A 17,718-nucleotide genomic window follows, 5' to 3' on the forward strand; every position below is an offset into this window, starting at 1 on the left:
ATGAATTTTTTACCTTACATTCTGTGTTTTTCTTTCTTTCTACCTAACCCCCTACGTCTGTGTCTTTGTTCAGGCACAGATAATATAATTTAAGACATGTGTGTCATATGTCTTCGGAAGTGGACACGATCACGCAACACGTGTTCCCAAAAACATATACGTGCAACACGATAGGTGAAATCCTATGCAATTATTACATATGTTTTGTTTTCTCCATCTTAAACGTTATCTCACTCAAGCTTCAAACTAATGTTCATCTTGCACAGCCTTTATAAAAATTTGTAAAGGTAGATATTTGTGAAATAACAACAAATTCATACGGCAACGAAAAAAAATTTTTTATTCAGACGTAAATATTACAGTAGTAATACAGCTTTACATTCAGAAAAGCTGTAGTTTGTACAATACACGAAGTAATACTGCTTTTAAATTCACAGTTCTTATTACTCTTCGAAATTTGTTTATTCACAGTTCTTGGTTTCACAAATAATAGTATTGGTTGGAAAAAAATCTTATTTTACCTTGCAGTACAGATTACAGCTATTCTAGAGAATTAGTTTCTCTTACACTAATACTGTTACTATTACTAGTGAAATTCCACCCAAACAGAAGAATCAATTTAGACGTTGAACTTGGTGGCTCTAAAACATTTTCCACCTCAAGCAACCGAAATAATTTAATAATACAATGAGGTGGACTGGCCCTAAAATGTTCATCTCAAACAGCTGCACTAAAATGTACTGGGTGGAACTCACACATAAAAGTAGTATGACTTGGACAGCTAGCAGTAGGGGAAACATAGAAGTTATTCTATTTACACATGCACTCACACAATCACACACGCATATGAAGTGCAAAAGAGAGAAAATATCGTAAAACCATTTATTCTCCATTTACAATTTTTTAACTTTCTTGATGATTTTAGTCCAGTTTTTAATCTTTCCTAGGTATTTTGCACATTAACTTTTTTATAATTTTTATAATTTTTTTCCAGCACGTGGTGGTCATACAGTATATTTATGCATACATTGAATGATACATATTCAGAAAAATATAAACAGAATGCATTTACACATAGGCATGCATATTTACATAGCCATCGACACTCGAATGCATATATAAGCATATACATGGAGACATAAGCAATCACACAGGCAGACACACCATATATCACACACATACAATTTTTACACTACCATAAAAGAGCTGTATATAAAGGCCGGCACAAGCTCTCACTCAGCCAGTCACACACTCTCTCTCCCACTTATACCATCGGAATCCCCCACCTCCCTCTTGCGCTTCAAGTCAACGGTGCGAGTACAGGAGGGATTCGACGCAGTTATCACAAATGGCTCTTTTATCGTCATGAGGTGGCAATATGACTTTAGACTGCAGCACAGTGTACACCTCGCAACCTCGATCGAGTACTAGTTTGTTGTACCAAATGTGGAGGTTGCGACAGAGCACCGTGAACACCACCGTACAGGCACTGCAAGTAGTCTTTGACCATGAGGACAAGTGATGCCGCACATTGTACACCCTCGGTCCGTCTCTCGATTGCACTGTCTATTGTACGATATGCATCCATTTAGGATCTTAGGCCCACAAACTCCACAATCGGCATTCCATCCACCTCGTCTTTCATCAAACCAGTAATCATCTCGTTCTGAGATACCGTAAGGACTATTGGCTGCGTATCCTGATCTGTCGAATTTATTGCCGTGACACCTAGGTGCTTCACATGGGTTGTAGTTCTTCACCCAATAGATGACGCTATCTGTATCCACATAAAGTAACTTTGGTTCCACGAAATGAGTTTTAGCAAACTCATAATGGAAACAGTACATGTGGAGTTTGGAGACATCCAGTATACACATAGCCAAATAGATAGGTCTCATAAACTCTATTGAAACCTTTGACATCTCCACAGCAACAAAGTTCTAATTGAAAATAGTGACCTGCTTTAAATTTGGTCTGGAGATGCACTTACTTAGGCCCCACGGCCACTCTCAGTCGTTCCTAATGAAAACATCACGTTCGTTTCTTACATTCTGCGTGGCTTCTCCTAAAATGGAATTATTGATTAATTTATAAAAATCTTTTTCGAAATCACTAGTTGTGCCCGCCCTCTTTTTGGTATCTAACTCACTATACTTTTTCAACCAGATGGACTGATTGAAGGAGATGGCCTGGGTGAGTCTACCTAGTTCAGTCCCTGAGCTGAGATCCTGCTGAAGATTATGAAATGAAATATGTACCTTTGCTTGTGTCCAATAGTGGTCATCAATTTAGAGATAATGCTTACTTGCAGAACTTGTTGCTTTGGACATGACAGCAAGTCGCTTGTCATTTCATACATACTAACAAGGTATATGAGATCTGCCTCCACCACATACCCTACATCAGTATCAGCCACCAGACCCACTACTTTTCTACCTAATCCCTCTAATTCGTTTTCGCCGCACCCACTGAAACCCACCAACTGGCAGTGGTTGCACCATGGAGTGCCTGTATTGGTTATTTACATCAAAATGTAGAATAGAACTTGAATCGAGTGGTTATTTGCCTTGGCATGTCTATGGACACACTGGCAAAGTCCTCCACGGATCCTGCACTCAAAAAAAAGAAGTTTATCAGTATCAGTCAAAATTTGAATTCTGCGCCTCATTTTCTTGAGCATCATGTCCCAGGACAACCCAGATGCCGTGATATAAAGGGTGGACTCTAGAGAGTAAGTGGCCATGCACACACTCTTCAACTTTTCAAAAACATCCATAAGCAAGGTACGTTGGTGTCCATCTATAGTCTTGCGTATTTTCCGAAATTGGGAATGTTGAATTCCCGCCAGACATTCATAGCACTAGTTATAGCATCGCCTGTGAGAGTACTGGTAAATGCAGACATGATGGGTAGCTTGGTTTTGTCGATTTTTGCCTTACTATCCAGATATTCATAAGGGAAAACTCTATCCTAGTCTCAAGCTGAAATTCTTCCTCACCAGGTTATGTAGATTAGGTGACATGCATACCTTCCGGGGTAGAGTTTCAAAGAGTTTCTGGAATGGCGTCTGCATAAAACATAGTGTGTCAAGGAACGGGAGCGTATTTTCAGTGTCATCCGTTTGAAGACTTAAATACAGTTCTCAATACTCTCAGGCAGGACACTGACATGATTTTTGTTCCAGCCGAAATTAGCCGAATAAGCCGGTGTGAATCGCACCTCTGTAACATATGAATAAGGGAAAAAAATTAAGTGCTACACTCAAGATATATACGCTGTAAAAAAATAACAATTAAGTACATCAGCATTCCAGAATAATAATTATATGTTGTACCGATGTTGGTTGCGTTATGTTCACCTTTTATGTTCTGTTTCCCAGGACTGAGCAGTTTAGTCGATCTTTCTACTAGTTCTCCCACCTAATCAAATACTTCCTCCTTCTCATCCAAAAGTGCGAGATGGCACTGCCTTTCAGCAGTTGCCATCTTATGAACCCCATCTGGTATTTCATCCTCGCCAGAATTGTTGTCGTGGAGCCACTGATACATCTCTTGGAAGTCATCTACAACAAGATACTGATTATAAGAAACAATTACAAAAAATCTGTACTGAATTTGCCTACAGCGAGATACTGATAACACACAACTACAAATGGAATGTAAAAATTTCATACCAGATGGAATTTATGACTTCTGGTTCATTCTCGATGCATATCCCTGTGCGTACCAGCTGAGGGAAATACCCTGATGAAATCAAAGGTTGGGGTTGGTGGTGGGTTGGGAGTGGGTAATTAATTGATCAGTTTAATTAATTTGCATATCAGTTTCATATCAAAATTGCGCCATTGCCGCTATCTCCCTACTACTTTTACACATCACTACATTCACTAGTCCAGTGCCTGTTTCGACAAAAAGAGGCAGTCCAGCGATCCATCGCCGTTAGAAGCCTTAAACTGAATGGGAATGAAAGAAGAAAGGGATGAGACTTCTCTATATCTATTATGCAGTATTATAAAAGATGGGCACTGAAGATTAATTATGGAACAACATTAAATTACCATGCAGAAAGAATTTAACAATTTAGCTGACAATTAAAGAGTAAAAACTTACAAAGAACCACAGATGTGAGTCATTGTTCTGTATGTCAAGAAGCAATCTGTGCTAAATTTTAAGGCATACAGGAGGTGAAGAAATTAGTGGCGAGAATAGTATAATCTCTGGACTCGCACGGGTAATTCTCCTGTCAGTTGGAACGGTTTTTAATATAGCTGAATGACGAGCATGGAAACTTCATGCGTAACTGCAAAGTACGTTGGTTAAGTCAACGAGCATGTGTGGAACGATTTTTCCATTTAAAAACCACTGTTGTTCATGAATCAAAAAGGAGTGCAGCAACGAAAATTAGAACATCAAAAGTGGATGGCATTTTAAGTGGGCTTGACTGTACACTGCCCTCAGCAAGATACTGGAAGATACTGATAGGGATGCGTTTAAAAAGGGAATTGCGCTGTGAAAGGGACAAATTCTGACAGGCCCAGTCCAAGGCGCGGGCGTTAAAGAAAATATGAGTTTCGGAGAATTCATTGCCGACTTGAAGGGATTATAGTTTTCTAACCGGTTTGAGGAAACTGCCAATTTTACATCTGTTTTCGAGTTTTTTCGAGACCGTTTACCATTTCAGTTAAGAGCGTCCCTGTGCCTGACCACATCTATTTTATTGATAGGCATCGTAATTCCCATTTTAATGACAAATCATTTTACATTCAAACTCTCCAGGACGTCTACAGTGTTTTCTTGAGGCATAATTTCATCGTCTCTACAACGAAGTTGTAAAAGTGCTACAATATTTTGATCAATGCACGAGTCTGAAAGATTTTTTTTTCCATTATACAACTACATAAGTGGCGATTACGTGGTAATCCGAATGTGAAGACATGTGAAATTTTCTGCATCCGCCCGCATGCCGATAGTTTGTATCACATAAAAATAGTTTGTACCAGATAAAAGTTATATTATATCTTCTGTGCGCCATTAATAATGAAATAATCTTGATAGTTTGTTTTGTTTGTGATCTGTGTTGTCTGAAATACAAACCCAAGTCGTACACAGTGAGACTGCGTTGCCATTTAAATACGGCGCGTTTGTAGTTTCCCCTTCTTCCCCCTCCCCACACTCAGACAGCGTGCTGCAGCTGTGTGGGAAATGTACAGCCAGACAGAGCTATGGTACTTGTGCCGGGACTTGGCTCGCGAGCCTAAGTCATGTCCGTCCTTTGTGTATGCGAACCGGAAGTGACTGTGTTGTGTACCCACTCACACCCCACACTATCAATGAGCTGTGCTGGGCCCCATGACGAAGTCGAAAGCTACCTGACTACGTTGATTCTTCCCGAAGCCTGCACACTCTTACATACAACATGATGCTGCACACAAAATTGGGACTTATCTGTATAGCTTCTCCCATCTGAAAACTATGTCTAGTTTTGGCTTTGGTTGTGTGCCATTGTTGGCAGGCCTCTCTCTGTTGCCACATCAAGGGAAACGAGAACAATGTGATAACTCGTGGTGTTCCAGACATCTGCGTAACGTTCCTGTGGACACTTGATCACTTGTTTTGCTGAAAACTAGCGCATTAACTTTGGCTGCACAATCCCACGTGGACAGGCGAACAATATGTTACTCCGCTTCTCTGCTGCTAGTCGCTTGGATCCACTGGGTCCAGATTGTCTTTGAGTATGGCCATCCTGAACCCAACGATTCCATATTTGCATGACAGTCTATATTTCTCCTTATTTGAGGCATAACACGATCCTCTCAGAAAGAGACAACATTTAAATGCGATTTTCAATGAGAAACCCGACGCACAATAATTTCTCCTTACATACGGAATACAGATGGCTTTATCCTATAAACTTTGTGCGATTGCATTGAAAAGCTAATCATTTGGTACCCATGCGAATTTGACATCTGGTGCATCCAGTCCTCACTGCGTTGCACTTTAAATGGTCTTGAGTGTCTTTTGAATTTAGTTTTTTTTTAATATGTTGTTAGAGCTGACCGATACGAAGATAGGCAATAGAGCATTTCACATCTCGCCGACTGTCAACAGGAAACCCTACTTCATAAACAATTCATTTATAGTGGAATTTTATGTGCACAGTTCATCGAGCAGCAGTTAGTAATATAAAGTAACATTCTACTCATGGCCAGTTTATTATTGTCTACGAGAACGAAACACGATAGCATACCTGGAAGACGATGGCGATTTTGATCCCATGACGGATTATGGCTCCCGGCGGACAGTAAATATATTGATAATGACTTCAGCGTCGTCCGCCAACAGATAGCTCAGTAGCATTGGTACCAGAGCGCCATCTCTGTCTTTAATAGGGAATGCTCACAGCCAAAAGGCTGTGTGGTGCAAACGTGTGAAGCACCAGGCTCGAATATGATTGAGTACGTTAAACAGAACAGGATGCCATAGCGGAAATCCCCGAGCAAAAGGAGGAGGGATGCCATAAGGGCGAATAAGTTCAAAGAATTCGTGAGGTCTCTTTCGAGCGACACGAAAATTGAGACAGTCGACAAAGATGTTCAAACTGAGCTCCCAACGATGGACAATGGCATTCAAACTGAGCTCACCCTTACGGTCACAACTCCCTCCTCTCACAACCGGGGAACGAGGCCGATCAAAGACCAGCAGCGCCAAGGGCATCCTGTGGTAGTTGCACAGTCAAAAAGAGCAGAAACCAGTTCAAGAAATTACAGTAACGCGGTCAAGTGCACATATAACCACACAAGCTACCCCTGTAGTAAGGTTACCTCCAGTTGACACGATCAGAGTATATCCCAACATTGAATATACAATGCAATTGGCGAGGTTGGAGCAGCCGACTACCCTGGCCACTGCCTTAGGACATGTGGTTCGTGTGGGACATAAAAATGGCAGAAAGGTCACCTTCTCGGTAATGGAGGCTGTAGACCGAATACAGCTAAAGTCAGTGAATCTCCCCACCGACTTCGGAGCCCTGCGCGACCTGCTAAAGAAAGTCTTTGAAAGAATGACATTTACGAACAATCTGTGTTGGCAAATGGACGAATTACATTTGACTGGAGTAAGACGTGGCCTAACGATCACATACATACCTACTTTCCTTAATGACCAAAATTAACATTGGCCAACTTAATACTCACAACAGCAGACTACTGATGCAGTAGCTGCGTAAGGAGGTGGAGGAGAGGAGATTGGATGTGCTCTGCCTGCAGGAGCCGTACTCCCAAGCTGGAAAAATAGCATTTGCAGCCGCGATCTGGCAGGTTGTCAGTCGAGGGGAAGACCCGAAAGCGGCAATAATAATCACAAACAAAGCCCTGAGGGCTACGGTACTCTCACAGTACACAACTAGTAACTGCAATGTCGTGGAGTTGCAATCTCCCGTCGGAGTAATAACACTAATTAACATGTATTTTCAATACGGTGACAACATCGAAAGACATCTTGACCACTTGACCACAGTAACCGCGGCATTGCAGGGACGAAAAATGATAATAACCGCTGACATCAATGCAAAATCCCCCCTATGGTACAGCGGTAGAAGGGACACAAACGGAGAAAAGGTAGAATTCATCATGGCCTCGTAACTAGTAGTGGCAAACAAGCCCGGCATAGACGTAAACGAGAGAGCTGAGGAACTGGTGAGCGCGCTAACTAGAGCGGTGAAAGCAGCCATACCAACTAGGAGGAAGGCCACGGCGGCCTCTCCGTCACCATTGTCGGCCGAACTCGAGGACATGCGCCGGTCTGTCAGAAGGTTGAAGAGGCACTACCAACGCAATGTCGTCTGGCTGGAACTGCAAAGGTGGCTGCTGCAGTATCGGGAGGCCAAGATAAGGTTCCAAAAGGAACTAAAAGCCGTAAGGACAAGAAGCTGGGAGAGCTTTGTTCGGAATCAATTAGCGTTAGACCCCTGGGGCACACCTTATGAATTAGTTAGAGAAAAATCCGCTCTCCTATGGAATTGTCAACAGTCACGCATGAGGACGGGATGACGGAATCCTGCTAGGAGACTCCAGAGGTCCTCCTCCTGTCCCTGCTGCCTCCTAGCTCCCCAGCTAACTGCACCACTCACTCAACTATGCCTTAAACAAAGGAAGTTCCCGAAGATCTGGAAGACCGCGAATGTTGTGATCATCAAAAAAGGACCTGATAAAGACCCAACAGAAACAAAATCATATAGACCCATATGTGTGCTGGACCGACTTGGGAAGAGGTTAGTGAAACTACTGGCTAACAGACTGGCTGCACACTGAGTGCTGTGTGGGATGAGCAGCAGGCAGTTCTGTTTCAGGCCTGGGCGATCGGCATCTGATGCAATCGCCCTGTCGCTGAGGTCTGTGGCTCCACCCTGCACGAGTACGTAGTTGGCATCATGGCAGACATCAGTGGCGCCTTCGACAATCTGTGGTTGCCTTCGTTCTTCTCCTTCTTGCGGGAGAAAGAGTGTCCAGGGCCGCTATATGGTAGCCTGAGGAGCTATTGCGAGGATCGGAGGTCTGGCTATCATCCCTTAGCGGGAGAGTGGGAAAATCAATAACAAAGGGATGCCCCAGGGTTCCGTATTAGGACATCTGTTCTGGGACATCCACATGGAGCCGCTACTGGATACCTTGCAACAAAGTGAAGAAGTGCTAGAGGTGATAGCCTACGCAGATTATCTCCTCCTGTTGGTTGGCGGCCATAGTCGCGAGGACATAGAGCACAAAATAGAAAGGGCCATGGATAAACTGCACTGTAGTGTCAAGACAACAAAATGAAAATATCACCAAGTAAATCAACATACCTATTACTAAAAGGACAGCTAATCAGAAACCCAATTGTAAGACTCGAGGGCTCACCGGTTGTTCGGCGACCTGAGACATGGTATCTGGGAATCATCATTGACGAAAGGTGGAACTTCGGGAAACACATTGACACCATAACCCAGAAAGCCCTCCAAACACTAAACAATCTCATCTCCATCGGACATAAAAGATTTCATCTTCCCTCCCACCTCATAAAATTATATCACAACAGCATCCTAACATCAATAGTGGGTTACGGATCGGGCACACAGGCTCGCGAGGGTTGTGCCCGCCATGACATTGAGAAGGGTTCAGGGAAACATGGTACTGAGATCCGTGGGGGCCTACAGAACATCCCCGGGGGGAGCCCTATTACTCATAATGGGGCTCTACCCCTGGGCATCAAAATTCAAGAACAGGCTGCATGGTTCCGGGCTAAAAAAGGGAATACCGCGAAGATAGAAGATATATTAGGCATTGGGGTTGATGATAAGGGTGAGATAAGGCGATGAGGAGAGCAGTTGTGGCAGGAATTATGGGAAGCAGAAGAAACAGGTCGCAGAACGTTTGAACTTCTTCCTAACGTCAGGGAACGACTGGGCATGAAATACTTTGAACCTACCCGAGGACTGACCCATTTTCTCACTGGTCATGGGCCATACCCGACATATTTATGTCGGTTTGGGAAAAGGGCCACACCCGCATGTGAATGTGGTGTATCAGAGGGTACTCCCGATCATGTGGTCTACGAGTACCCCTTTTCAATGATGTAGCATCCACATTACGTGACCAATTACCTGACCATGACACATACCACTTACTCAGACAAGAAGACACATTTCAAACTCTTAACCAATTGGTGGATGAGGTATCACGAAAAGTGTTAAAAGAATACCTGAGGGACGTAAATTAACAATTTGAGTCACACCAAACAGTAGCTGAATCTAGCGCCCTATTCCCATACCTCCTGTGCGTGGACAGGCTGACTTTACCCATAGTCTGGAATCCGCCGCGTACAGGACTAGGGAGAGTGGGCTACAACACCACCGATACAGGACAAAGCACCGGACTTGACGTAGATTAGAACTAGTTAGTAGGATTTAGATTAGGAAATTAGTTATTTAGGAACCTGCAGCGAATAACATCCTTGGCCTGCCCATGTCAGGGGCACGCTCATCGGAATTAGCTCAATGAGTAAGGCTCTAAAAAGTAGGTTTATAAACTACTGACACACCTGTGACGCTGCAGGCAGTAGAGTTTAGTTAAGCGTTGGTCATCTAAAGTTGACATTAATAATAATAAATTAGTTGCCCATTGTTATCTAGTTATAGCTGTAGCTCACTAACTAAATTTGTAATTAGCTGGAATTAAAGTTGGATAAAGTTAGGACCCACTAATCATTTAAGGAAGTGGGTTAAGACTGTATAATTATTATAAAGTCGTAAATAACGATTTCTTTCAAAAAAAAAAAAAAAAAAGAAAAGACATGTGAAGCAAACAAGCAACTGTGTCACGAAGATGCAGTCGTACTTCCTGCAACCAACTGAGCGAGTTTGAAAGAGATCAAATTGTGGCCTTCTGATTGGCGGGATGGTCCTTTTGGGACATTGCCACACAAGTTGGACATGCTGCGTCAGCTGTGCAGTGATGCTGGTATAAGCAGTCAAGTCAAAATTTTTACATCTGTAGACGAGGTTCTGTACGTCCACGAGGCACAGACGCCCGCCAGGTCGTACAGCTACCACAGCACAGATAAGAGGGCTGTGATCCCAGACGTGTCAACACGAACCGTTGCGAACCAACTATTAGCATTGGGACTATGGGCATGCACACCTCTAGCCCGTCTTCCAGTCACGCACAGCATTGGTGTGCATGGCTCGAATTGTGCCGTCAGAGGATGGTTTGGGAGATGGAATGGCGCACTGTGGTCTTCAGCGATGAAAGCAGGTCCTGCCTGCATGCATGTGATGGTCGTCTGCGAGACCTGGTGAGCACCGTCTTGCACAGTGTATTCGTCCAAGACACATTATCCCCACCCCAGGTCTGAAGTGCGATAAGTTACAACTCTTGTTCACCTTTGGTGTTTCTGGAGGAGACACTAACCAGCGCTCGGTTCGTGCAGAAGATTATTAGACCCAGTCTTGTATCGCTCTTCCAACAGTCCAACAGGAAGATAATATGTTGTTCAGACAGGTTAATACTCACCGACATACTATCTGTGAAATTCAACGTGCTCTGCAAGATGTGCAGCAACTTCTCTGGCCAGCACTATCCACAGTCTTGCCTCCAATAGAGCACGTGCAGCATACGATAGGACGAGAAGTGACTTGTCCCACTGACCAACCAACACCTCTTATGGAACTTCGTGGACAAGTCGAGCAGGCGCGACGTAACTTATACCAGGACATTATTCGCCATCTGTACGACCGACTGGATGTCAAAATCAGCGCCTGCATTGTCGCCCGTGGAAGCTACACCATGTACTAATACGGGAGTTTCATCGTGGGTCGACAGCTGATACCTCAAATCCACTTGTGCTTCTGATATGTAAATGTAATCATTTCATGTACTCCATATGCACTGTTGCAACAATAAATCTTGAGTGAATTTCAAACGTCTAAAAGAGTGTACTAATTTTCTTTTTCTCCGGAAGTGTAGCTGAGACTGAGTAATGCGCGAAACACGCCGCGTCCTCTTCAAAATTTCGTCACACTGCTTACCTCCTCCCTTCACCGCCACCTCGCACCCCCCCCCCCCCCCGCCAGCCATAAACCTCCGCGGTCCAAGAACCAATTGGAGAGCTTAGCTTCTACACTGAAGAGTCAGTAAAGGAAATAAGAGACAATCTTCTATCAAAATTAGATAATAACATTAAGAACGACGAAAATCTCGCTTAAGAATTAAATTACATCCTGGCTGTTGGTAGGCTCCGTGATGCCGAAAACCGGTTTAATTAAAGGCAACTTGAGTATCTGAAGCGGGTATAACACCACTGTAAAAATCAAATTTTGGGACTTATAAAAAAAATTGCGGTGTGAATACTGCTAGTTCTAATGAAAATAATCTGACCAAATATAAAAACGAACGTGGCAACATTATTGTTAAATAAGAAGGAAATTGAAGAAATGAAACGTACTATCTTACACAATAGTTTTGACAGAAAGAATACTAGGGCTATTCGGAAAGTAAGGAACGAAATCAAAACTGTTTTATTTGCAACACTTAGCTACAACTTCCAGTTACTCACGTCCATAGTCGCTGATCCGACTTCGACGTTTTTCGTAGCGTTGTACTAACTTTCCAGTACCGCCGTTACAGAAGGCAGCCGACAGTGCTTTGTCTTTGCCAAAATGTTGTCTTGATAGCCAGCGGTTCATATGAGCAGAGATGAAACTCAGAGAGAGACAATTACAAGCTGTATTGTGGCTAATCATTCACTTTCAATTGAAAACGAGCATCTTCATTGCCCCTGTAGAATGCGGCTGAGAATTGTCTTGAAGAAGAAAACACATGACAATTATGTAATGTTGGTTGCATAGCTTCACGCGAAATTTCTCACCAGGCCCTCGTACTTGGCGGGAGACACTACTATTGTAGGTATCTTTATGCGCTCCCTGTGTGCTCTGAAATAAAAAGAACGACGTAACGCGATCGACGGGCATACTGGAGACACTGCCCAACACACCTGTGCAAAACTTCGTCGGATTTTCACTGTGGTTTCCATTTCGCTACCGATCCTTCCTTACTTTCCGAATAACCCTCGTATTAGAGTTTAGTACCTTGTGGGCGTCACGTCATTAGCGACAAAAGTTCGGAGTTAGGTAAGGACAGGGAAGAGTATCGGACGTGGGTTAATCTATGGAAACATATTGGAATTCGCCTGAAATGATTTAGGAAATCAACGGAAAACCAGAATGTGGACTTCAGAGAAAGATTTAAATGTGCTGCTCCTCAACAGTGCTGCATTGTCTCAATTACACCACCACCCATCTCTGTAAAAGCGTCTCAAACTTGGAAGTGAACCATGGTTAGCTGTAAAATCGAGAGTAAACGATCGGAAATATCTGAGAAACAATCTTACAAAAAGAAACGAAAGACAGGGCTCCTTTAAGCTGGCGCAAAATACGTTAACAGAAAAATCTAAGAAAGTGTAAGGTGATAGAGCAGGATAGTGTTGTTTGATATCTCCAGAAAAGCTAAAACAGAAAAAACTTCAAGTACTACAAAGAAATCTTAAAACATCGGTCATCTCTGGGACTGCCACTGAACAGAAAGCGCGCTGAATCGTGCATTGTTACCAGTTGTTTTATCTGAATGTTCTCATTTTGTTTTGTTTTACTTTATGGTGCCTTAGGGTGGTAGTGCATCATTGAAAAAGTTGCCAGTGCTGATGAACAGTACGAAGAAGACTGGAGAGGAATTCTGCCGTATACAAGACACCTTTGTAGTTTTGTTTCCACATAGACATGCTCCAGTACTACCTTTTCCGCATAGACATGCTCCAGGACTACCTTCAGTGGGTTCGTTTATTTTCCCTCTGCAGAATTGTTAGATGTTCAGCTTTGAAGAAACATTTGGTATAAAATATTTGCATTAGTAAAATGAGTGATTACTGTCAAATGTTTTTACATTGGTTAGCAGAGCTTAGCTATCACTTAGTTGAGGCATGCTGTTCTGTTTATTTATGATATGTCTAAAGTTTCTAGTTTTATAGTACATTTGGGTATAAAGTGGATGTATGCATTTGTTTACGTACCTTACATGGAGCCACTGGATAATTATGCTTGTAACTTGAAGTCTACTACGCAATCTACAGCATGTCATCTGCAAACAGCAAAACGTTATTTTCTTTTTCTCTTTATTACGCTTTTTCGCCCGAGAGCACTGTGTCGTTTAGTATGGCGTGTTACTTACAGTTTTTTGATGCTGTGACGTTTCTACTGTTTTGTCTAGAGATAACAGGCTTGTGTCTTTCGTTTTTGTCGTTACACATTCACTTTGTACGAGTTCTTGCCGAGAATAGAGTTTTCGCTGCCATTACGTATTTTTGTGACTGTGTACTGTTAATTTGTTTCGTGGCAATTTTTTTTGGGATGTGGCGAGCGGATTTGGAGCATTGTTGCCGTTTGTGGTGCTTATTAGAAGCTGATCACATGCAATTTTGTGGTAGGTGTTATTTATACAGAACGTCTACTGTGGAAAGTTGTATACATGGAAGAATCCTGGAGATACTAGAAGGTATCAGATAGATTATATAATGGTAAGACAGAGATTTAGGAACCAGGTTTTAAATTGTAGGGCATTTCCAGGGGCAGATGTGGACTCTGACCACAATCTATTGGTTATGAACTGTAGATTAAAACTGAAGAAATTGCAAAAAGGTGGGAATTTAAGGAGATGGGACCTGGATAAACTGACTAAACCAGACGTTGTACAGAGTTTCAGGGAGAACATAAGGGAACAATTGACAGGAATGGGGGAAAGAAATACAGTAGAAGGCGAATGGGTAGCTTTGAGGGCTGAAGTAGTGAAGGCAGCAGAGGAGCAAGTAGGTAAAAAGACGAGGGTTAGTAGAAATCCTTGGGTAACAGAATAAATATTGAATTTAATTGATAAAAGGAGAAAATATAAAAATGCAGTAAATGAAGCAGCCAAAAAGGAATACAAACGTCTCAAAAATGAGATCGACAGGAAGTAAAAAATGGGTAAGCAGGGATGGCTAGAGGACAAATGTAAAGGTGTAGAGGCTTATCTTACTAGGGGTAAGATAGATACTGCCTACAGGAAAATTAAAGAGACCTTTGGAGAAAAGAGAGCCACTTGTATGAATAAAAAAATGGCTCTGAGCACTATGGGACTCAACATCTTAGGTCATAAGTCCCCTAGAACTTAGAACTACTTAAACCTAACTAACCTAAGGACATCACACACACCCATGCCCGAGGCAGGATTCGAACCTGCGACCGTAGCAGTCCCGCGGTTCCGGACTGCAGCGCCAGAATTGTATGAATATCAAGAGCTCAGATGGAAACCCAGTTCAAAGCAAAGAAGGGACAGCAGAAAGTTGGAAGGAGTATATACAAACGTGATGTCCTTGAGGACAATATTATGGAAATGGAAGAGGATGTAGATGAAGATGAAATGGGAGATACGATACTGCGTGAAGAATCTGACAGAGCACTGAAAGACCTGAGTCGAAACAAGGCCCCGGGAGTAGACAACATTCCATTAGAACTACTGACGGTCTTGGGAGAGCCAGTCCTGACAAAACTCTACCACCTGGTGAGCAAGATGTATGAGACAGGCGAAATACCCTCAGACTTCAAGAAGAATATAATAATTCTAATCCCAAAGAAAGCAGGTGTTGACAGATGTGAAAATTACCGAACTGTCAGTTTAATAAGTCACAGCTGCAGAATACTGACGCGAATTCTGTACAGACGAATGGAAACACTGGAAGAAGCCGACCTCGGCGAAGATCATTTTGGATTCCGTAGAAATATTGGAACACGTGAGGCAATACTGACCTTACGACTTATCTTAGAAGAAAGATTAAGGAAAGGCAAACCTACGTTTCTAGCATTTGTAGATTTACAGAAAGCTTTTGACAATGTTGACTTGAATACTTTCTTTCAGATTCTAAATGTGATAGGGGTAAAATACAGGGAGCGAAAGAGAAACCAGATGGCAGTTATAAGAGTCGAGGAGCATGAAAGGGAAGCAGTGGATGGGAAGGGAGTGAGACAGGATTCTAGCCTCTCCCCGATGTTATTCAATCTGTATATTGAGCAAGCAGTAAATAAAACAAAAGAAAATTTGGAGTAGGTATTAAAATCCAGGGAGAAGAAATAAAAACTTTGAGGTACGCCGATGACATTGTAATTCTGTCAGAGGCAGCAAAGGACTTGGAAGACCAGTTGAACGGAATGGGCAGTGTCTTGAAAGGAGGATATAAGATTAACATCAACAAAAGCAAAACGAGGATAATGGAATGTAGTCGAATTAAGTCGGGTGATGCTGAGGGAATTAGATTAGGAAATGAGACACTTAAAGTAGTAAAGGCGTTTTGCTATTTGGGGAGCAAAATAACTGATGATGGTCGAAGTAGAGAAGATATAAAAAGTAGACTGGCAATGGCAAGGAAAGCGTTTCTGAAGAAGATAAATTTGTTAACATCGAGTATAGATTTAAGTGTGAGGCAGTCGTTTCTGAAAGTATGGAAGTTAAACATGGACGATAAATAGTTTAGACAAGAAGAGAATAGAAGCTTTCGAAATGTGGTGCTACAGAAGAGTGCTGAAGTTTAGATGGGTAGATCACATAACTAATGAGGAGGTATTGAATAGAATTGGGGAGGAGTTTGTGGCACAACTTGACAAGAAGAAGGGACCGGTTCTGAGGCATCAAGGGATCACACATTTAGCATTGGAGGGCAGCGTGGAGGGTAAAAATCGTAGAGGGAGACCAAGAGATGAATACACTAAGCAGATTCAGAAGGATGTAGGCTGCAGTAAGTACTGGGAGATGAAGAATCTTGCACAGGATAGAGTAACATGGAAAGCTGCATCAAACCAGTCTCAGGACAACAACAACATTGTGGAAAAGAGGGTTTTATTCCTCATCATTGATGTGTAATCATTTAGTAATTTCCCTGGGCTATTTGTTTTTGGACGTGGTAGTTTTGTTCTGTTATTAATTTTTGGTACAGGCTGTTGCCAGTTTTAAGGATTTTTTTGTTGGTGTCAATGTTGGTCGGTTGGTGATTCTGTGCTGTTGGGTGATCCTCAAATGTTGAGTGTTTCAGTACTCTGAGATGCATCCGGTTATAAAATTCCTGTATGTTTGAGCCACGTATACAGATTGACAGCTGTTGCAGTTTAGTTGATATATTCCAGACTGGCTGTATTTGAGGTGTAGGTGGTGTTTCTTCCAAGTCTACTCTGTATAGTGTTGCTGGTTCTGTATACTATGTTCAGCCCTTGTCTCTTTATTACCCCTTGCCCACCCTGTGAGTCACTTTGTTGTTATAAGTCATTGTGTGCCATTTTTTGCTTACTGTCTGTTTGTTGCGAATTGTTTCTGTGCTTGTGTTTATGTGTCATAATCATGTGTTGCCCGTTTTGTATTTTGTTGTTTATTTTATCTAGTCTTTGTATCGTACCTATTCTTCTGTGCAGTTTCCTTCGTTGTGTTCAGTGCTTCTGTATCATCACGTTGGTTCATGGGCGTTTTGTTCAGGCTGTGTAGCAACTATCTGAACCTGGGTTCTTTATTAATTATGGAGCGATTGAATTGGTTATGAATGATGGTGCTGGTGGTTGTAAATTTTGTACAAATTGTTGTTTCTCTTGTCTATGGTGAGATCTAAGAAACTGAGTTTTTCAACTGTTTGTGTTTCAATGGTGAACTGTAGTTGGGGGTGGATACGGTTTACGCCCTCATGAAATAATTTTATATGTGACTGTGGTTCATCTGTTAGGCAAATTATATTGTCTGCATATCTGTACCAATATTTCATTTTACTGTTTTGTCAAATATTTTATTTTCTGTCCGATTGATGAAAATTTTGGATAGGAAGTCACTGATTGAGTCAGCTCTTCTTGTTGAGAGAAAGATTTGTTGTTGAGTGCGAAGTAGTTTTGCTCTGTAATGAGCTCGAATACAGCTGATATTTCTGATATTTCTAAGTAAGCATGGAAATAAGAAGAACTGCAACACTCATAAAATAAATATGAAGGAGCATGCTTTAAAGATATTGTCCTGCAACTGCTTGTAATTTGCAGATTTCCTGAATATATTATGCCCTAGCTAATCCATCAGCTACGGCTAGTCTACCTGTGATGTTACTGCAACAGAGAGAATGCCCCGAGGCCATACAA

This window comes from Schistocerca cancellata, chromosome 2, assembly GCF_023864275.1.
Source record: "Schistocerca cancellata isolate TAMUIC-IGC-003103 chromosome 2, iqSchCanc2.1, whole genome shotgun sequence".
NCBI lineage: Eukaryota > Metazoa > Arthropoda > Insecta > Orthoptera > Acrididae > Schistocerca > Schistocerca cancellata.